The 19,345-nt window shown below is 37.5% G+C and overlaps 1 protein-coding gene across 1 annotated transcript in view; it reads right to left on the bottom strand.

Moving 5' to 3' along the window:
• Positions 1 to 19,345, bottom strand: part of NCOA2 (nuclear receptor coactivator 2) — a 178,756-nt gene that overhangs the window by 52,836 nt on the left and 106,575 nt on the right. The gene's annotated exons all lie outside the window — the stretch shown is intronic.

Below are 19,345 nucleotides of genomic sequence, written 5' to 3'. Positions count from 1 at the left end.
TATTAAAAATAATAGAAATTTCTTATTTTTAATATAATGCAATAAATTATTTTACTAAACATGAAAGCACACTGAAATTTTAACAAGAATTTATGTCTTCAACAATAAACTCGAAGAACATTCATTGTAGGAATTACTGAAAGTACCATGTGCAGATGGAACAAAGGGCCTTTGGAAAATCACCGAGAGTGAAAATTAAAGCATCAGTCATGCAAATTAAAATGTATCCAAGTGTACAGTATTTTCCACTATCTGTAGATCTGCAATAATGCAAGTAAAGTTCTTCTGAATTTCCCTGGCATAGGTTTTAAGGTCAGTGTGAATATGTGCTGCTCAGATGCAGAGTAAAGGAGCAGCTTTTGTGAAGCCCAGTGTGTTCTCCTGTCAGCAATCCCCTGCTGGCAATAAGGCTTTGGTCACTTGGGCTGTCTCATCCTAGATTTCTATGGTTTCCTGCTTTCATGAAAAGACTCACAAAAATTTTAGCTGTCTTCTTAGGTGTTATACACTATATAACACCATTGTGAATAATGATTTAGCAAATTGCTCTGAAGATGGAGTTGCAGCTAACCGTCTAATTTTAAATCACTCTGATTAGCATAATCTCATAGAAATAATTTCACTAGAAAGAACTATTAACACTTCCTCTGCCACTTGAACTCACGAGGACATAAAATTAGTATCTCTGGTTTAGACTAGGGGTGGGAATTTATTTTTTTCCTTACCTCTCTTGTTTTGGCAAAAAGCAGAAATTAGGTGTAACAGAAAAACAACTGAACAATCCTTCCCATGCTACAACACAGCAGAGTTGGCACCATATGATGATACGAAACTGAAAACATGTTCTAAAAATTCTAAAAGAACTCTAAAAATAGAGTTGAGCTTTTAATAAAGCCAGTGTTGATATCTGTTTCCCATCTGTTCCTGCTAGCATAAAGTGATCTCTTATTTTCACCCTGCAAAATATTAGAATGGACAGGGATACCAGCTTCTTGCTCTCATTTGACCACTGTTTCAGCCATTGATACTATCTTGATTATGGGAGAACATGGGATTATTCTCTATGAGCCAGAAATGGAGGGGCTGCAGATATGATCCAACAATGGTGTGAAAGCAATTAATTACAGTCTCCTCATGTCACCAGTTTACAGACTACTTTTACTGATTATTTTTAGATAATATGAAATATTTGCTGCTGATTTTTTCACTCTTACAACAATGGGGTTTATACATTGATAAAAACAATGGCTTTCTTTCATGCGCACTGATGAGGTTTTATACAAAGGAAAAAGAGGACATTTTTAATTACTATAATAGTAATCAATACAGAAGCTGCAATACCAGGTCAGACCAAGGATCTCTCAAACCTCACATCCAGTTCCTGAGAACCGCTGCTTTCCTCTCCACTTCCCTCTTTTCTCTGTTTTGATTGTTTGATCCCTGACTGCTTCTGCTTCATCACCAGCTGTCCCTCACAACCATCTGACTTCTTCATTTTCTTTTACACTCTTTTCCTCAGAGAGCCCAACATCTTTGTGGAATCAATAAACTCAGTGCTTTCTCAAGGAAAAAGTGTAATGAATGGAGAAAATATGAAAATTCTATTTCTACTCGAATGTTACCTACCCGCTTTTCCCAGAGATGGTGACAATGTACTACCCATGAACTACTAATACTCAATGTTCACTAATCATGAACTTTGGCTAGGCACTCTGAAAAGCAGTATAAATCACAAGTGCTTCAAAATGATGGACTTCCTAATTAGATCTGTAACTTAATTGGGTAAGAATTCAAGTAGCTGGAGAGCTTAGAAGAGGCTACACATCCAGGCCATAAGCCACACTTAAATTTAAGTGGCATTGTATAGGAAACCTAGGCCTCAGACAGCCTCTGAGTAGGACCAGCTGTAATTCATGTCACTGTTATAAGCTGCAGCTACTAGTAACGTTCAACTATGCAATAAATGATCCATTTCTGAGTGAATTACAAAGCCCCTCGAGTAGACTTTATCAGCACATCCAAGACAAGTAAGTGAATCCTGTCAGCAGCGTCGTCCTGACAGTCAGTCATGGGGAATGTCTTGAAATGCAAATGTCTCCCTCAGCAATACAGCCCATGGGGCGAATTGACAACAAAAATTTGTTACAGAAAGGCTGGAAAAAAGCAATGATTGATACATGAATTTCTAATGCTGACAAAATAATGCATTATCACAAGTCAGTATTCTTCATCTTTCTTAACAGTTCCAGCTTCTGGTGTTAAGTAATGGTGCAAAAACGTGAAGTTTACTTTCCCTTTTTTACTTCAATCTTTTTTGAGTTCATGGGAGCCCAACAAAGAAATCAGAAGCTCAGAGAGTTTATAATTGCTACACTAGATTAATGATCTTTGAATGTCAAGGCTTAGGAAAACAGCTGTAAAGGCCCAACCTTGCAAAGCCCCTCAGAACCCTGTTCTCCCAGCCCCATGAGAACCCTTGGTGTTACCCTCTGACTAAGCACAGCCACTGGATTTTGCCACTGCAGCCACATGGAGAGTGGGAGCTGCTTCTCTGACCTCACAGCTTCCAGTGATGCCTCCTGCTAGAAAAGCCCCTGTTAAATGTCAGCCAAATGCTGCCAGGTATCCTACAGGCACAGCGGCCAAAGGGCAGCCGAGGAAGAGTGTGGACAGGGAAATACAGCCTTCTGCAGCCAGAGGAAGTGAGCAGCATGGAAAGGGACTTCCCATGGCTTCATCTCCATACAGGGAATTCTGCACTGGAGAGGCAGCATGGAATAAGAAACTGGTCCCATCCTTATGAATATAGCTACCAGGGATCAAGCATATTTTATCTGAATTACAGTAGTATAAACTTGAAGCACATTAAATAATTATTAGCTCTGCTCAATTAAGAGTTTAGCCTAGAGAGAGAGAAAAATTTAAATAAAATACAAGTACCCCTGAGAGAGATACTACAAAGAATATATACATCCAATTATGTAGTATTTTAGTGATGTGTGTAATTTAGACTTTAAACTGTGGGGATGTTTACAATTGCATAAGCAGTATTATACTAAAATACATATTAATATTTTCAATTGGGCATCTTCCTAGCGATCATAAACTGTATTTACTTTTCTACATTTAACATACAGAATAAAGAAGGAAAAAAAAGCCCTCAAAAATATTTTCTGACAAATTTATGAGTGGGAAGCCTCAAGCTTTATTTAAAGCTCATTCCAGATTCTGAAAGCAAACCTTTGTGAAACCACATTAGTTTAACAGAAATTCATAAGTCAGAGAAATAGAAGCCAAAAGCAATAGCTGGAAGTCTCCTGCTACATTTTAACTTAGCAAGCCCCCTTGGTTTTCCATCCTCCCAACTCAAGCTATGTCAGTTCTCTCTGCATTTCTGACAGCAGACTCTGAAGTGTTAATGACAGGCATCAGCCTCTCTTGGTTGTGTTTCAAACCCTACTTTCCTACAGGTGGGCAGGCAGGACCAGCTGAACCACTCAAAAAGCTCTCTTTGTCTGTATTCAAGCTCTGCTCCAACTTCCTGAAGGAAACCTGCTACAGAAGTATTTCCCCCTTCGTGTTCTCTGCAAAACCAAGATGCATTTTTAAATTAAAAGAGCAAAACTTACCCTCTGCGGGAATTTCAAAAAGATGAAGCATAATTTGAAAGAGAAAATTTGCATCAACACAGATTTAGCTTATTTTTCATTGGAGCAACATTTAAGGCTCTTCACAGAACAAGAAGAACAAAAAAGAGATGCTGGTGAAATGATGGGCAGACAAGAACCCATGCTCTAAAAACCACCAAAGAAAAAGGTCAAGCAAAAAAAACCAACCCTGTAACAGGTAAATTCAAGTTTATTATCCAATACTGTTTAAAACAGGTTTTCTAGATGCCCTATATATAATTCCTGCTCTTTGTAATTTTCTGGAATTGCTATTGAAATGCCACACAACTCAAATCACATACCTTTTTTGTACAACAGGTAAAAAAATACAAACAAAGAGATTTGTAATAAGTGACACTAGAAAACTCAACTCTGCCCTCTTCAAAAAAAAATCATACAAATTAAGATCCTTATAACAGTAACAGGAACATCAGTTGAAAGTGAATGTAAATGCTATACGAAGTTGAAACATGCAATTTAATTTTACACTGGAACTATCTAGAAAACAACTTTTCTTTTCCATTTTTGGTTAGCCATGTATTAGCCAAAACTCTTGTCTTGCCTAATTCATATATCTAAGTTTCCCCTGCATGATCCTTCTGAATTGCTGTGCAAAAATAACATCCAAACAATCAAGAAAAACGCAGAAGTATCTAACAGTCCAAGGTGAGGGTAGATACGGTACTAAAAACTAAGCCTAACATAAAATAGAAAATATACTTAGCAAAGGCTATATTTTAGCTGACCTTACAGTTTTGAGTATTAGATTAAATAACATTTCAAATATTAGATGCAATAACATCTGTGTATGACTATTGCTAAGTAATTGTATTGACTCTGGTAACGGACAGGAGGTTTTTAACATGAATAGGGCTGTACAGAAAGTGCCTTCAAATGTACCAACTTGAATAAAACACAGAAGAGAAAAAAACCCAAAAATTGTATTTGGTAATGTGAGTAGTTTTGGATCACTACACATGATGAAGTAAAGCAGTGAAGAACGTGCAAGTTATTTTGATGCTTGGTTAACCACAGGGAAAGCAGCTCTGCCTTGTAGCTGTGTAATTCAAAGCACTGAGATCCATGGCTCACTTGAAACTTGATATCCCCATGCACGTCCTCACCCAGTTCCCACTGCCTCAACACAAGTTGTTTTTATTCCCTGAAAGCAAGCAATTTTTCAAAACACCAGTGCCTAAGAAACAGCAACTATTTCAGCAATCAATTTTAACACCAGCTTATCCCATCCTTGTGAATAAAGTTAGCTACTATTTTAGGGAAGTGATTATATAGTGAGGTTGCTCTTTCATCACACAGCACACATCTGTCCAGAGCAAAGAAGCTCTTAGACTCTTGAATACATATTTTCCCGCAGAAACTATAGATCAAGTCTTACATGAAAAACTATGCAACATCTCAGGAAGGTTTTAGGAGGTAAAACAAGGGAGAATTATGCATCTGCACCGGACTAAAATTAGAAAAGCTGCCATATGGCTCTGTGAAGCCAGCAGCACGTTCTTATTCATTAGGAAGCATTCTGCTAACATAAAAACACAAGGCCTTCCTGTGCTCTCCAAATGTGTTTATCTTTTCAACATTAATGCATGATATATCATCAGGCTGCTGAAATCTCCTGCAGTGCATATTAAAAAAGCACAGCTGCACTTTTTCTCAGCACGTTTATTCACTGGGAGCACAGCTTTGCCCACCTCCCTGACACAGCCCTCTTGTCAGCCCGGCTCCCCTCTGCTTGGGAAGGGCTGCACTCCTGCTGCACGCTCGCCTGCCCAGCTCATCCGCCCGTGTTCTGTTCTGCTCATCACATCCACATGGTTTAGCTTCATATTTACTGCTGCTGGTGGAAGCACACTTAAAAGGTAAATGACCCTAGGGTTTGAGCTAAAAGCCCTTGGAAAGCTGTAAGTGAAATTACTCGCTCAGGAGTAGCAGCACTTAAACGTTGTGGTTTCTTTTTCCAGCGCAAGCTGCTCTAAGTGGTGCAGCTGCTCTCCTGTCCCACACATACCTGCCCCACCTTCCCATGCTAAAGGAGCATCACTAAGGCACTAACTCTATGGAAAGCTTCATATTCTCACAAACCCATCAAATACAGGCAAACATTTGAGCAGCTTTACAGGCTTTGAGTGAAGTCCCGCTCTTAGAAAATTCAGTAACAGTAGCCAGCATATAAAATTTTCATGGACACTGAAAAGAAAACAAGCACTGAAAACCCATGATGGATTTAGGAGTAGTAACAAATGGGAGCAATAACACCTAAAATTAATACTAGTTTTGTCTCTTAATAATTTTGACATTTTGCCATCATTCTTTTTTTGTACAAGTCAGCATTTTTGTCACTCAATACATATCCTGTAAGAAGTACTGCCTGAGAAATAATTGCCCCCAGCTCAGTTAAACTGGAACAAGGACAAAAATAATGAAATTCAACTTACCAAGGATAATATTTAACTGCTGGAGAGGCAGAAGCCTATTATCTCTATATGTATTTTTTGCTAAATACTTTAATAAGCATTTTACTACCTTCTCCTTGGTTTCTTCCTCCCTCTCATTTTGCTGTCTTTGCTTTCATCAACATCTATGACCTCTTTTCCTTCTTATTATTACAAAACTCAGTGGTCTGCTTCTTGGAAGTGAGGAAGAAGAGAGTGGCAGCAGTGGAAGTGCCCACTCCTTCTGCCCTGGCCCCAGGATCCAGTTGTCTCCAAGCCACTGTCTTCTTCCTCACTTCCAATGAAGATTGCTAACTCTTGGATATAACAGTGACAGCTAAAAGTAATGTTATTATTTATATGTAAATATATATTATTTACAGAACTTCGTACCTACTATCTGCAGATCAACCTACTTAATGCAGTGAGCAAGAGATTATTCTTACCTGGTATCACGCCAGAAGGTTCCTAGTCTCTGGTAAGTTAAGGACTGGCGACTGAAGTAAAACCCAGAGCTATAACCCTCTCTCTGCTGCTGCTCAAGTGAAGACTAAAGTGTCCTATCTGGGACCCCCAAATCCTCAATGGCTTGATCCGTACCCAGCACACAATAAAAATATGAAACAATGCAGCAATTAAAATAAATAAAAACACTAAAACTAATATCACCAAAGAAATTATCAGTAAAGACACAGAAGGACAATTGCTGTATTACCCTTTAAGTGAAATCTAAACTAAGATTGAAAGGAACCCTGAATCCAGAAACTGTTCCTCACCCTATGCCTCATTTAAACTTGTGGTGATGTGTCAAACTACCACATTATGAGTGGAAAGTTATTTTTCATCTCCAGAACATGGAATTAAGCTTCCATCATGACTATCACCTGTTGAATCCCTGGACATGCTGCAACATTAACCTTTTCCACAAAGTTTTCAAAAAGGTGGAAAGGAATATAACTGGATATAGGTTTACTCCTGCAAAATTTTTAGACCTGTCTTATTATTAAAATATTTAAGTATGTTCAACATATGCTTTTATATGAAATGAAAGGTTGTGCTTAACTTGCAGTCAGAAAAATTAAAGGTACATGTATTCCTGTGTTTTAAAGATATTATCTTTTCCCAAAAAAGACCACCAACACTGTCTTTATAGTGTATACTGACCCATTAAGGAAATATCTAAATAAATTAATCATCAAAAGTGCCCTGCCCAGGAAATGTCCTTATCAAAAGACCAAAATCCAGGATGATGATGAGAATTTCTAATTTTCACTGGTTTTAAAATGCATTTTTAAATACAGGGGTTTGGGGTTCTCTTTTTGCATTTACATTTCCTAAAAATGTCTAGTAACCAGTATAATCACAAATATCTGATTGATTATAGTGTCATTTACAGTATTGAATAAATGCCTAAAATACAGTACTCAAACAATAAAGGAGTACACGTGTTAGATTAAGCACATTGGCTGTCAGTGCCTTACCCCAAAATACCCTGAATTTAATCAGTCACTTATTATTCTGTGCTAGAATCAGATAAGCAGATTCAAATATATGTATCTGTAGCTGTATACACAAACACATCCAGGAAACGGTTTTGCATCTGTTGCTATTTACATGATTTCAAAACACTCACGTAAACTACTCAACTGTGCATGATAACAAATGCTGCACAGCCATCAGCACTGACTTAAAATCTGTTACATTAATATGGCTGCATTTCAAAAGAAAGAGCCAAACTAACTGACCTCTGCACCGAAATATTAGATACAAATATTTGGCATCACTTCATTTAACAAAGTAATTATTTTCTTTGGTATGTGCTCAATTAGGACAGAAAAATTTACTGTATTTCTTGGCATTTGCAATTTTATAAGTGTTAGATATTTACCAAATGAGTAACCCCATCTTATTTTGATAATTCATCTCTCAAAACAGTATTGATATGAATGTCTAAATGGTGGGAGTCCAGTGTTCTTTAACATTTTGGCTGAGCTAATGTTTTCAAAGACAAGAAACATGGCAGAATCTGATAATTTTGTTCAAAACAGGGCTCCACCATGGTCTCAGAAAGATTATATTGCTTTCACAAATGTTAACAGCCCTCTGATTGGTTCTCCAACATGTTAAAACACTGGCCAGATTTTGAAAATAAAGATATAAGGGTTAACACTCTTTAGACTAGAATCTGCAGATGCAGTTGCCAAGCTAATTAAACTTCTGGGTTTCCAAAACTTAGGCCAAAATAACATACTAGAGAGGAGTATTAATCTAGCCAGACTCTATTTCTTGAAGCCTAACTCTTCTGTACTCAACCAGCTGTTAAAAGGAAACAGAAGACTCCCTTTCTTTGAGTGCCACATCGCCATGATTATAAAATATCTGTCTTATTTTAGGATGCTGATAATAAATCTTTGTGACACACCAGATCATCCACAACAACAGCCAAAGATCTTTTTGCTTTTATAAATTTCCACTGACAACTGCATAAGTTTTCAAGAGACCTAATGTGGCCCACAAAAAAGAAATATAATGGATCGTGGGCTCCCTATGAAAGAAGTTTCCATAATAAAACGTAGGCCAAAATGGAGCACAGATAATTGAAGACAGCTAAGGAAGAACAGAAACAGCTTTAATTTAATGTGTCCATGTTAACATGGATTACAGGGCTCCTACTGTTTCTAATAGTCCAGATTATGGTAGATAAATCTTTTGCAAAAAACCTCTAAATCATTAAGGACAAGTAAAGTTTTCTTCTATAACAGCCCAGTGTTCAGAAATAGAAGCTTGGGCCCCTCTTCTTACTTGTCTAACCCACCATCATAGGCCTCAGCCAAAATTTCAAGGCAATTTAGAAACAGAAACTTTCCTATTACTGCAAGGAAACCAGATGGAAAAGCAAAACCTTCCTAGAAGAAACTGTTTATTTCTGCATGTTAGTTATTTAAAAGGATTTTTTCATCCAAGTCCTTCACAAAACTGTGTTTTAAGATAAATTTCATATATTTCAACAGTGGCTACATTACTTCAGGTACATTACTTCAGGGTGGCTGTGGGAAGAAAGGTAAGATTATTAACCTGCATTGCTTAAAATGTTCTCTAAAATAAAGAGATCTTTTTTCATTACCCTAGAAAATCTTGGCTTATCTTGTTACTATGATTTACATCCAGACAAAGTCACTTTTAACCTCAATTGTATTAATTTATTCTGTCACATATTAATTACCAGACATTTTAAAACATCTGCTAATAGCACTGATAGGTACAAATGGGCTCCCTTCAAAAGACTGAACCACACTTAAAACTTAATTAATTAGGCGCTCCCGTTTCTGTTTCTCTAACTCAGATTCATGAAGCAGGGTTCTGCACCCAGTCTGAAATATGTCAGTATAATCCATAAACAGGAAAATCATTAAACACTAATGGTATTGTTTTCTCTCTTTTCTCAGTGAGCTTTATCAGTTCTCTTCTGAGAAGAAATTTGGAGCTGTTTTAACAGTTCCCCAACAGCTCCCCATGGGCAACCAGGAGCTCAGCAGAGGATGCTCCATGTTGTGCCAGCAGGCGCTGCCCAGCCAGCTCTGTAGTCTTGCTGCTCCTTCCCAGCCCCAAACTCCTGACATGGCACAGGCTGGGAGTGAGGGGCCCTTGCTGGGCAATCATCACCCTGGAAATGCTGAACACATGTAGCTTTAACCAGGAACTGTTGAAGATTATGGTCTGCCTCCAGCCGTGTCCCTCCCTAGCACGAAGGCCAGTAATGCTGGTCTGCAGCCAAGCCTGAGCATTACATCAGAAGTGGTAATCCAGAACATTTTCCTCCAGTCTCCAATTTACTTATTTGCCTGCAAAAAGGAATATGGGTGTCTGCTCCTTGTTTTACATTTTACCCATTAGAACACCAGCAGGTGAAACCTTTGACAGAACAGCTGTTATTTCCACAGTATTATGTGTTCACCTCAGCCTAAACACTGAAGAATACTGGGGCCAAAGTCCTTATTAAATAAACCAACCAACTAACCTAACAAAAATCCCCACAATAAACAATAGAAGAAACCATACCCCTTTCTTTGGAAAGCATTTAAGCTGTTGAGATAAAGGATATATGCTCCCTGTCTGAGCTTCAAAGAAAGAACAAGTGGCAATGCCCATAACCATCATATAGCTCAGGGAAAGGAAGAGTATTCTTGCACTGTAAGGACACTGAGAAAGCCAATATCCTCCCTCAGGTATATTTAATAAAGGTTTTGCAGACTGGCTTCTCTGCCTGTATCATTGATATAAAAAAGTAATGGGGAAAAAAGCTTACTGGGCATATTTACATTTTAGATTGCCAACTGCAAACACATAATTGTATTTTGAACATTAACTACAATGGCCTGACAATCTGCACTACAATGTTCACTTAAAATCAGCACCTCTTGCAGATAGACAGATGGTGGCTCAACTTTCAAGCTCAATAGTAATCACAATAATCCTTGATTTTCATCAGTGTAACACTCAGCAATTCATTAGTAACTTTTGTCACATTCCCTAAACTATTTTTGATGATTTCTTACCACAGCAACTAAGAGTAAAAACATTATCAGATGGATGATAGTGAATGGAATAAAACTGTCACAGGTATGGTGTTGCTGGTCATAAAATTATGGCTAAAGCCACACCAAAGACAAGAGACAGCAGGACTGGGGAAGGTGTGAAAAAAAAAAATAAAAAACACAGGACAATTACTGAAAAGAAGAGAAAACATTGCAGACTTAAAAATAAAACCCTTCAAAAAATGGGGGTAAATTTGAAAATACAAAGAAAATTCATTTGATACAAAACTCCATTTTTGAAAATTAGTGACAGGGAGTATTGCATTCAGAGGAGTCAACAGGGATATGAAGAAACAACTGACGATAGACAAAAACCCCAAACATTCAAATCTTTCCTTCAACCCAAGATGGTGAAAGGCTTTATAAAAGCCTTTATAAAAGAACCAAGACAGGAAGAATTTTATGTGATTGGCACAAAACACCTTGCTATTTTTTCCACCAAACATCAAAATAAATAAACCAAGAAAAATCTAAATGAGGGTCCCTCTGAGTTTTCCAATCTATATTTAGAAATTACAACCTTGATATGTTTTCCTCTTTTTTTTTTTTTTTTTTAATTTCCAAGTAGATTAAATGCTATATTTAAACACACTTCCTCTTCAGTGTTGAATATAGGCCCACACCTAATTTGTCTCTGGAAGTCATCTCCCTCAGTAGAATCATGGGAATTGCAGGTTGTTCCAAGTCTTTCTAGGAAATTGTGCCTCAGGAGAAAAAGTACTAGTATAAGGCTAGTGCTCTTCAGGATCACATATCTTAAGATGACAAGGACCATTCTAACTGCCTAGCCAGCTCTCTAACACATCCCAAAATATTTCACACCAACTCCTGTATCATGACGAGAACTGAATATTTTGAAGAACATTCAGGCTTCTTTGGAAGGGCTAACAGAACCTACCAATTCCTTCAGTAAGTCGCTCCAGATTTCAGCTAACTTCCCATTAACAATCTGCCCCTTCCGTATGACTCAGTCACAAATTCCAGCTGTGAGGCTGTATCCTGCCTTTGTCTGCTGGAGTCCTCTGTGGCAGGCACACTCTGGAGCTCCATTCTGGTTCATGCCAGTGAGCAAAGCAAAGTGCAGGCACATGCATTTCTGCTCTGGGACAACCTAGGCCTCAGTGAAGGGACGCACAACACGGCTGCTTCACCCAAACAAGCATGTGGATACTTAGTCAGATAACATGGGCATAGCTGAAGCACCTCCAGTTATGGAGTATCTACTTAATGGATGTATGGTTTATGGAGTTATCCACTTTGGTGGAACTTAAATTTATGTACTTTTCTGTCTCCCCTTTCCCCTCCTCTTATCCTGTGCAAGTTACAGAAGGGGAGTATGTGTGTGTTTAAGTGTGCAGGGAATATATTAAGAGTACCCTTTGTCTTGTAAAATACACAGAGATGTGCCAACACCCCATAATGATGGAAGGAAACAGAAATCATGTCTGTATTGACGGTCTAGTCCTTTGTCTGAGGGCATTCACTAAAAGCTCAACAGTGTTCATGACAGAGCAAGCAACTGATCACTTGCCATGTCACCCTTCAATCTTCAGTCTGTAATTTTCCCCCAGTTGTCCACTGAAGGTTTTCATAAAAGAAACTGAAAGCTGAAGTAGTCATAGCTGACTTATTGCTTTTCATATCCTTGGTGATTTCCCATTCAAGGACCCCTATTTCCAACCAACTGTCCATACACAGAATGCTTTACAGCAATAACAAAATGCGTGACTTAAACAGATACAATTATCTTGGTTCTAGTTTGAACACAGAGAAGCCTTTGATCAATGCTTCTTCAATGTGCTGTGAATCCACAGGTTTTCAGGATTCAAACATGGTATGAAAGGCATTGCGCCCTATTGTGAGTAAATATTATATTATTGCTTTTCAAGCTGCAGTCTAAAAACAAAAGATAAAAGCTGTGTAACAAAAGCTAGATTCCTTAAAATAGATGATCTTTTTTTGACTAAAGTATCATCACTATTCACAGTGAATTAATTTGCTATTCCATAAATTAAGCTGCAGACAGAAAGCCAAAGTAACATGAAGTCTCCTTCATTTACTTGTTTTATGTGCCGCTGAGATTGAGACATTGCATTCATAATCTAACACACACAGCAAGGTTTGGTGTTCTACAGTCAGCACCTTTTACACTGCAAACCATCCAGCAACAAGGGACTAAAACCACTATCATTAGGACTCAAATCAGAAGGCTACAATTGTTCTTTAAAACCTAAACTCAGCATTTATTTTTTAGCACCTAAACTCAGCCTTTGTTTCTGATCACACCCCTAAAGACAGAACACCTGGTGAGAAACACTAGACTCAAAAGCTTAGTCCATATTGTGCAGGGATGGATGTCAGTCTATATTTCTGCATTTTGTTTTCCCCTCAAATAAAAATGCTAAATCAATTTATGATATTTACAGTTCATAAGAGATTACATGTTAAACTGCAAAAGAAACCCTGAACAAACCTGTAAAGTTTTGAAGTTTAAAGTGCTCAGTGACAATTTAAATGCAGTCTGAGAACAACACACTTACTAAGGAGGCAGCCTCCAAAACCCAAAATTTCAAGAAGAGATGTCTCCATCTCTCTTATGCAAGACATTTTTACTACAATCCCAGAAGTACATAGACCATAATATGATCATTACATATTTAAGTAACTAAACCAAAACTTTAATGAAGATATTCCTGTAAAGAACAAAGAGGGAACACTTGACGATATCCCCCAAAGAAGGTTAAATATAGGAGAAGCAGCTCAGTCCTTTATAGCATTTCCAAGCATTGGTGTAACAGATCACAACCTCTTACACTGTAATCATCTTTGCAGCTATATAATACAAAATAAACAGCCACACTTTGCTAGTTCGAACTTTCTTTTTCTCTTGGACATTTAGAATTTATGAAAGAACACAAAGACCAAAGAAAAGCAAATATAAGTAGGATGCAAAACAAACAAGAAAGTTTTCCTGTAGCGCTCGCCAGTAATGACCATTTCTACCTGAAAAAGACCAGCACTTCAATAGCTGAGACTAACATTTAGTTTCTTTTTAACTTTGACCCATAACTTGAAGTCAAAGCTTAGATTTTCAGTCTAAAACTTAAAGCAAATTATCTCTGGCATGGAAGCCATCCATCACTGACTGAGCTGAAGCCCATGGTCAGGAGGAATGTCTTGTTAGGTGACAGCCATGACATGACACCCTGCAACGCCCAACGCCACTGGGACAGCTGTGGGCATTGGCCCTTAGCTCAGTCATGGCTGGCACACTCGGACCTGTGTGGGAGTGGGGCCCCACCAGGGACCCAGGGTGAGACAGATCCTCTGCAACCTCTACAATCCTCAGGCCACCTCAAAACCACCGCTCAGGCTCACCACACAGCTGCAGAAATGCTACTGTCATGGTACGGGAGGAAATGGAAACTCATGATCAGGAGGAGGGCAAGGATGGTGAAACCAGGGCTTTTCAACAGCTGACTTATTTTCCACTGGTTAGTTTGCAGCCTGTACACTTGATCATTTTTATCTGTCTTCTTGAAGCAAGAGAATAATAGAATCACAGACTAGCTCAGGTGAGAAGAGAGCTTTAAAGATCAGTTAGTCACCCCCCCTGCCATGGGCAGGAACATCTTTCACCAGACCAAGCTGCTCAAAGCCCCATCCCATCTGGCTCTGAACACTTCCAGGGATGGTGTATCCACAACTTCTCTGGGCAACCTGCTCCAGTGCCTCATTACCTTCACAAAAAAGAATTATTTCCATAAGGAAGAAGTCCAATCTAATTCTATCCTCTTTCCACTCAAAACCACTGCCTCTTGTTCTAGCACTACAGGCCTCAGTAAGAAGTCTCTCTCTGTCTCTTGTTAAGCCCCCTTTACATATTGAGAGGCTGCAATAAGGCTTCCCCAGAGCCTTCTCCGCTCCATGCTGAACAATCCCTCTCTCTTAATTGTTTGATCCCATTGTGGACACAGTTATATGTCATAAAGTGTCTTCAGCTACTTATTCAGTTAGTAATATTAATTACATTATATCACTGCCTCCACAGGAGAATATTAGTATCATTAAAATGCCTCAACTTATGTGTAGATAAGGTTTAAGCTAAGTATTCTGCATGATACACAACTCCAATAAAACAAGCAAACACCAGGAAGCTGCCCACTTGATGGTTGCTGGCCAAGGGCTGCTTTTCATCAGATACAGAAAAGAAACTGAGGGTCTCCATTTTAAAACCACTTAAAATTCTTCAGTGAATCAGTAGTTCTCTGGAGTCATGCAACTAGTAAAGTCAACATAAACTACATATTTAGCCAGAAAGCCTTACAATGTACACAGGAAGATCAAAGATATTTTCAATGTATCACTCTCAGCTGTAGGCAGAGTAGACAACAAAGCAAATTCAGTAATAGTTGTTGTTTTGGGTTGGTTTTTTTTTTTTTTTGTAAATGCTCTGCATAAATTCCTTGACTTCAAGCACAAATTTCTGTGACTCTTAATTTAGTCTTAAAATCCTATCAGACTGAAAGTACAGTATATACGCACAGTAATAGCCATGTAGAATTCCTTCAAAAAGAAGAAGATTCAAAAATTGGCATAAAAGTTGAATAACTCATCTCAAATATGATTAATATAAAAATATAATTACAGCAAAATTGACTTAGTAAAATATTTGCAAAACAAAACCCAACAAACAAAACACAAGTCTGCATATGCTCCCTTGCCTTAATACCCTGATTTTACAAGATATTTATGCTCATAACTTTGAACCTTTAAGTAGTTCCACTGACTTAACAGGGATTACTCATCTGCTTAAAGTTAGGCAGTTGCTTAAATACCTTGTGAAATATGAATCTAAATTCAGATCTGATAAATTCAAAGTAGCAGCAGCCAAAGCAACACCTCATTACAGTGTTAAGACCATGCTGCTTTCTTTTAGCAAGTGATTTTACTTGCATACTGGTGCTGGAGGCAACAACGCACTACCTGCTGGAGTGCCCCTGTGATTACACACTGCTGCTACAAGGAAGCAAAAACTGGTTTTGCTATCAAATGTGAAACCAGAAAAAGAAGATAAATATGATTAACAACAAGCCTTCTTTTAAAGTTCATACAGGTTTCTATGCATGTCTCTCTTCATCAAGCACTTCTTCCCCTCCCAACACTATTTTGCTTTCACATGGTGATTCATTCTGTCCAAGGTCTGTCTTTTAAGGCTATTCTGAAAACAAGATCTGTTTCACATCTCAGAAATGTACATTAACAGCTAGACTGGTAATTGCCACCCGATATCCCTTCCCTGAATCACTGAAAAGCTGATCTACAGAACATAAAACCTCTTCAGAAACTAGTGACACATGAAAACTGGACTCTGCAGGAAAATGGAACTGACATAAAATCATATTTGAGGATACTTTACCACAATAGATTATATTCCACTGTATGTGAATCTGAATAAGACAGGTGGATGCCATCTTAAAAAATTGCTACAGGAGACTGAAAGGCTTGGAGAATAGAAGGGGAGAAATAAGAGGTAGAGACCTGGAGTTTAATAAAAGGAACTCAGGAGACTTGTAAAAAAAACCAAACAACCCCATGTCTTGCACTTTTGTCAGGACACATTCCTCAGCACTCCAACCAAAGAGGTCCGAGGAGACTTAGCTGCAGAAACTGCTGAAGAAGCTTAAGGTGATCTTCAGTATCCTCTGTACCTACTGTATTGCTGATATTCACACAGGAGGCTAAAGAACAACTAGATAATGTAGAAAAGTAAATTTAAAAGTTTTTTTAAAAAGCAGGAATTGTTCAAACAGTGAAATATGATAGATAGTCTCTGCTTTAAAAGATGAGTTATTTACCTGCTGAGACTGGGGCCAGCATGACAGATAAAAGGAGCTGCAAACTAAGGGCAAGGGTATCATTTTTATAACCTGCTTTTTATTCAAAAGAAGAAGAAAAAAACAAACAAAAAACCCAAAACAAAACAAAAATCCCCCACAAAACCCTGAAATAAAACCCAGCAAAACAGAGACAAAGCAATCAAAAAAATAATGACAAAAACTCTACTACCATAATGAGGGGAGTCAGGCTGGTGACAAGAGTGAAGGAAAAGGACTACTCTTGGAATAAAATCAAATGAGATTGATGTGAAACAGTTCAACTGATTGTCAGCTAAGGAAGAAGAAAATTCAGATTACTTTTATTTACTGTCAAAATTCTGTTGTCTTCAGATATGAGAAAACATTTTAAGCAGTACTTATATGACAGAAATTAGTATCTTAAATGCTGAAGTTGCTTCTTAAAATAAGATATGATCCTAAAATCAATCAGATACTATTTTACTAAGCATATTAGGTACAATCAAATGGCTTTATAGCTCCTTGGACATCTGGCATATAAAGGAATGTTTATTCCCAATGGTCTTTACACTTGTCTAACACAAGCTTTTTAAATTAAGCATGTGCAAATCAGAACTTACTTGCCTGTACACATTATGAACACATCTGTAACATACATGACCATTACCCTTTCCAAGAAACTTAACATGGATTGCAAACAACAGGAGAACTTACACTTCAACGACCATGTAAAACAACTGTTCCAAATTACTGTTATGTTGTAAATAAAAAACTGAATTAATGTTTTCCAAAGTGCTAGAAACACAAGACTCAAATCCCCAATAGAGATATCCACTTAAGATTTACATGAATACAACTTCTGTTTCATCTTCATGCTATAATCACAGTTTTTCATCTCCTCTGGACATTCACAAAATCTCCATGCAATCATTGTAAGATAGTATAATAAAAGTCATACTTGGTAGAAAACTAAGCTTTTGTAAAATAACTTGTCATCACCTTCCCAAGTACTAAAACCATTTCAAAACCCAGATTAAAACTTCATGCAATGGTTACATCTTCCAAATATCTGGAATTCTTTTAATGAATTACAGATGCATTTATAACTTGCCTTCAAATTGTAAAAAACAGAATCTCTAACATACCACAACTTAGGAATCTTTGAAGTATATACTGTGAGAAATGATAGAAAGATAACAGATAAAGTATTCCAAGTATATATTTGCATATAAAATAGATCAGGATAACATTATACTAAATTATACAGTATTATTAAAGCAAAAGATCTATTACTTTTTTCAGCTACCAGCCCAGCTAGCTTGACATGGGAAACAAATATCAATCTGCATTTCATCCTTCCTTGTTCTCATTCCTAGAACCTAGAATAAAGTTTCCTTGACAAAGCTCAGTAGAAGCTATAACACTTGTTGCTTTCAGTGGCTTTTCAAGGTATTTATAACTGACTGTGCTTTTGGAAGTAATTAGACCTTCATTTGCAATTAGAATTTTTAGTATTTATTTCAAAGAAACAACCTCTTTACTAAAACTTCTAAATACTAAAACTGTAAATTAAGTTCTCACTTATTTAATCTAATCTGCTTTGGAAGAAATGCAGAGCAGATCCACTGTATGACCACTAAGCCATTTTAATTTGTCCATGTCAGTGTAGAATCACTGAAGAGTTTCAGGATGTTAATTTAGTTTTGCCGTACAAGTATTCGGCATAACACTTAGAATCAACAAAACAACTGTAGTAAAATATTGTTTTTAACCTGAGTCTCGTGGCACTTCATGCAAGTATAGCATTATTTTAATGACTTGTTTTACAAATAGATAATGCAAGTTTTTTACCCTTGTCAGGGTGTTCTAGTAGGTCTTTCCAGTGGAAGACCAATCAGAAAGATTTGGAACAACCTAAAAGTTAATACATTTAAATGATGAGCATATATCTAAGTGCAGGATTCCCAAGGTGAGGTGATGAACTACCTATAAAACATGAGAGAGTAAAAATAATAGCCTCACTAGGTCTGCAACCTGTTTGCATTGTTTATGTCGTATTTTTTGTGGCAAAAACTCAACAGAAGTACCTGTAGACTGTACTGTTTGTGCAATTTGGACACTTAGTATATGTGAGACATTTTTGTTAATGAAATGCCTGTTCCAAAATAATATTGCATTTCAGAGTATGCTGTCATTTGAATTTTTCTTAAAAGGAAAAGCCTTTTAAATTTGCTATTACAACAAACAGAAGTAGCTTCTATGTAGGAATAGGTATCAAACCTTTATCAGCTCAAAAAAATAATTTCAAATATTCTGATCTTTCTTCTGATACCACCACTAATGACCAGTGAAGGTCTCAGTGTTTTGCAGCGCCCCTTAGATGCTTAAAGTCAGTCTGTACCAGCTGTGAGTTTTATGTGGATACCCAGTTACCAGAACATCTAATTGTCCTCAGCGGAAGAACCTTGTGTAACAAATCAACATCAAAAAGAGCAATTTAGTGTCTTTATTGCTCAAGGGTTGCAAACTACTTCTACTTGTGGAAATAAACAGTGCTCACAGCAGTTTAGTCTGTCTTTAGGACTGTATATTCAGTTGGTTTTGCAATAAGATTTTATGACCTTAAAAAACTAACTGCACGTTCAGCTTTGGCATAATTCTGGCCCTTGATGACTTCAATAGTTTACATATAACCTGGTCTGGTGAGTGTGCATGTCCCATGAAAACTATTGTTGTGATATTCGTCCTAAACAGTAAAACCCTGGATGTGACAA

This window comes from Geospiza fortis, unplaced genomic scaffold (genome assembly GCF_000277835.1).
Source record: "Geospiza fortis unplaced genomic scaffold, GeoFor_1.0 scaffold121, whole genome shotgun sequence".
Lineage (NCBI taxonomy): Eukaryota > Metazoa > Chordata > Aves > Passeriformes > Thraupidae > Geospiza > Geospiza fortis.
The sequence above is the reverse complement of the archived record's forward strand: the minus strand, read 5'-3'. Positions and strand labels throughout refer to the sequence as shown.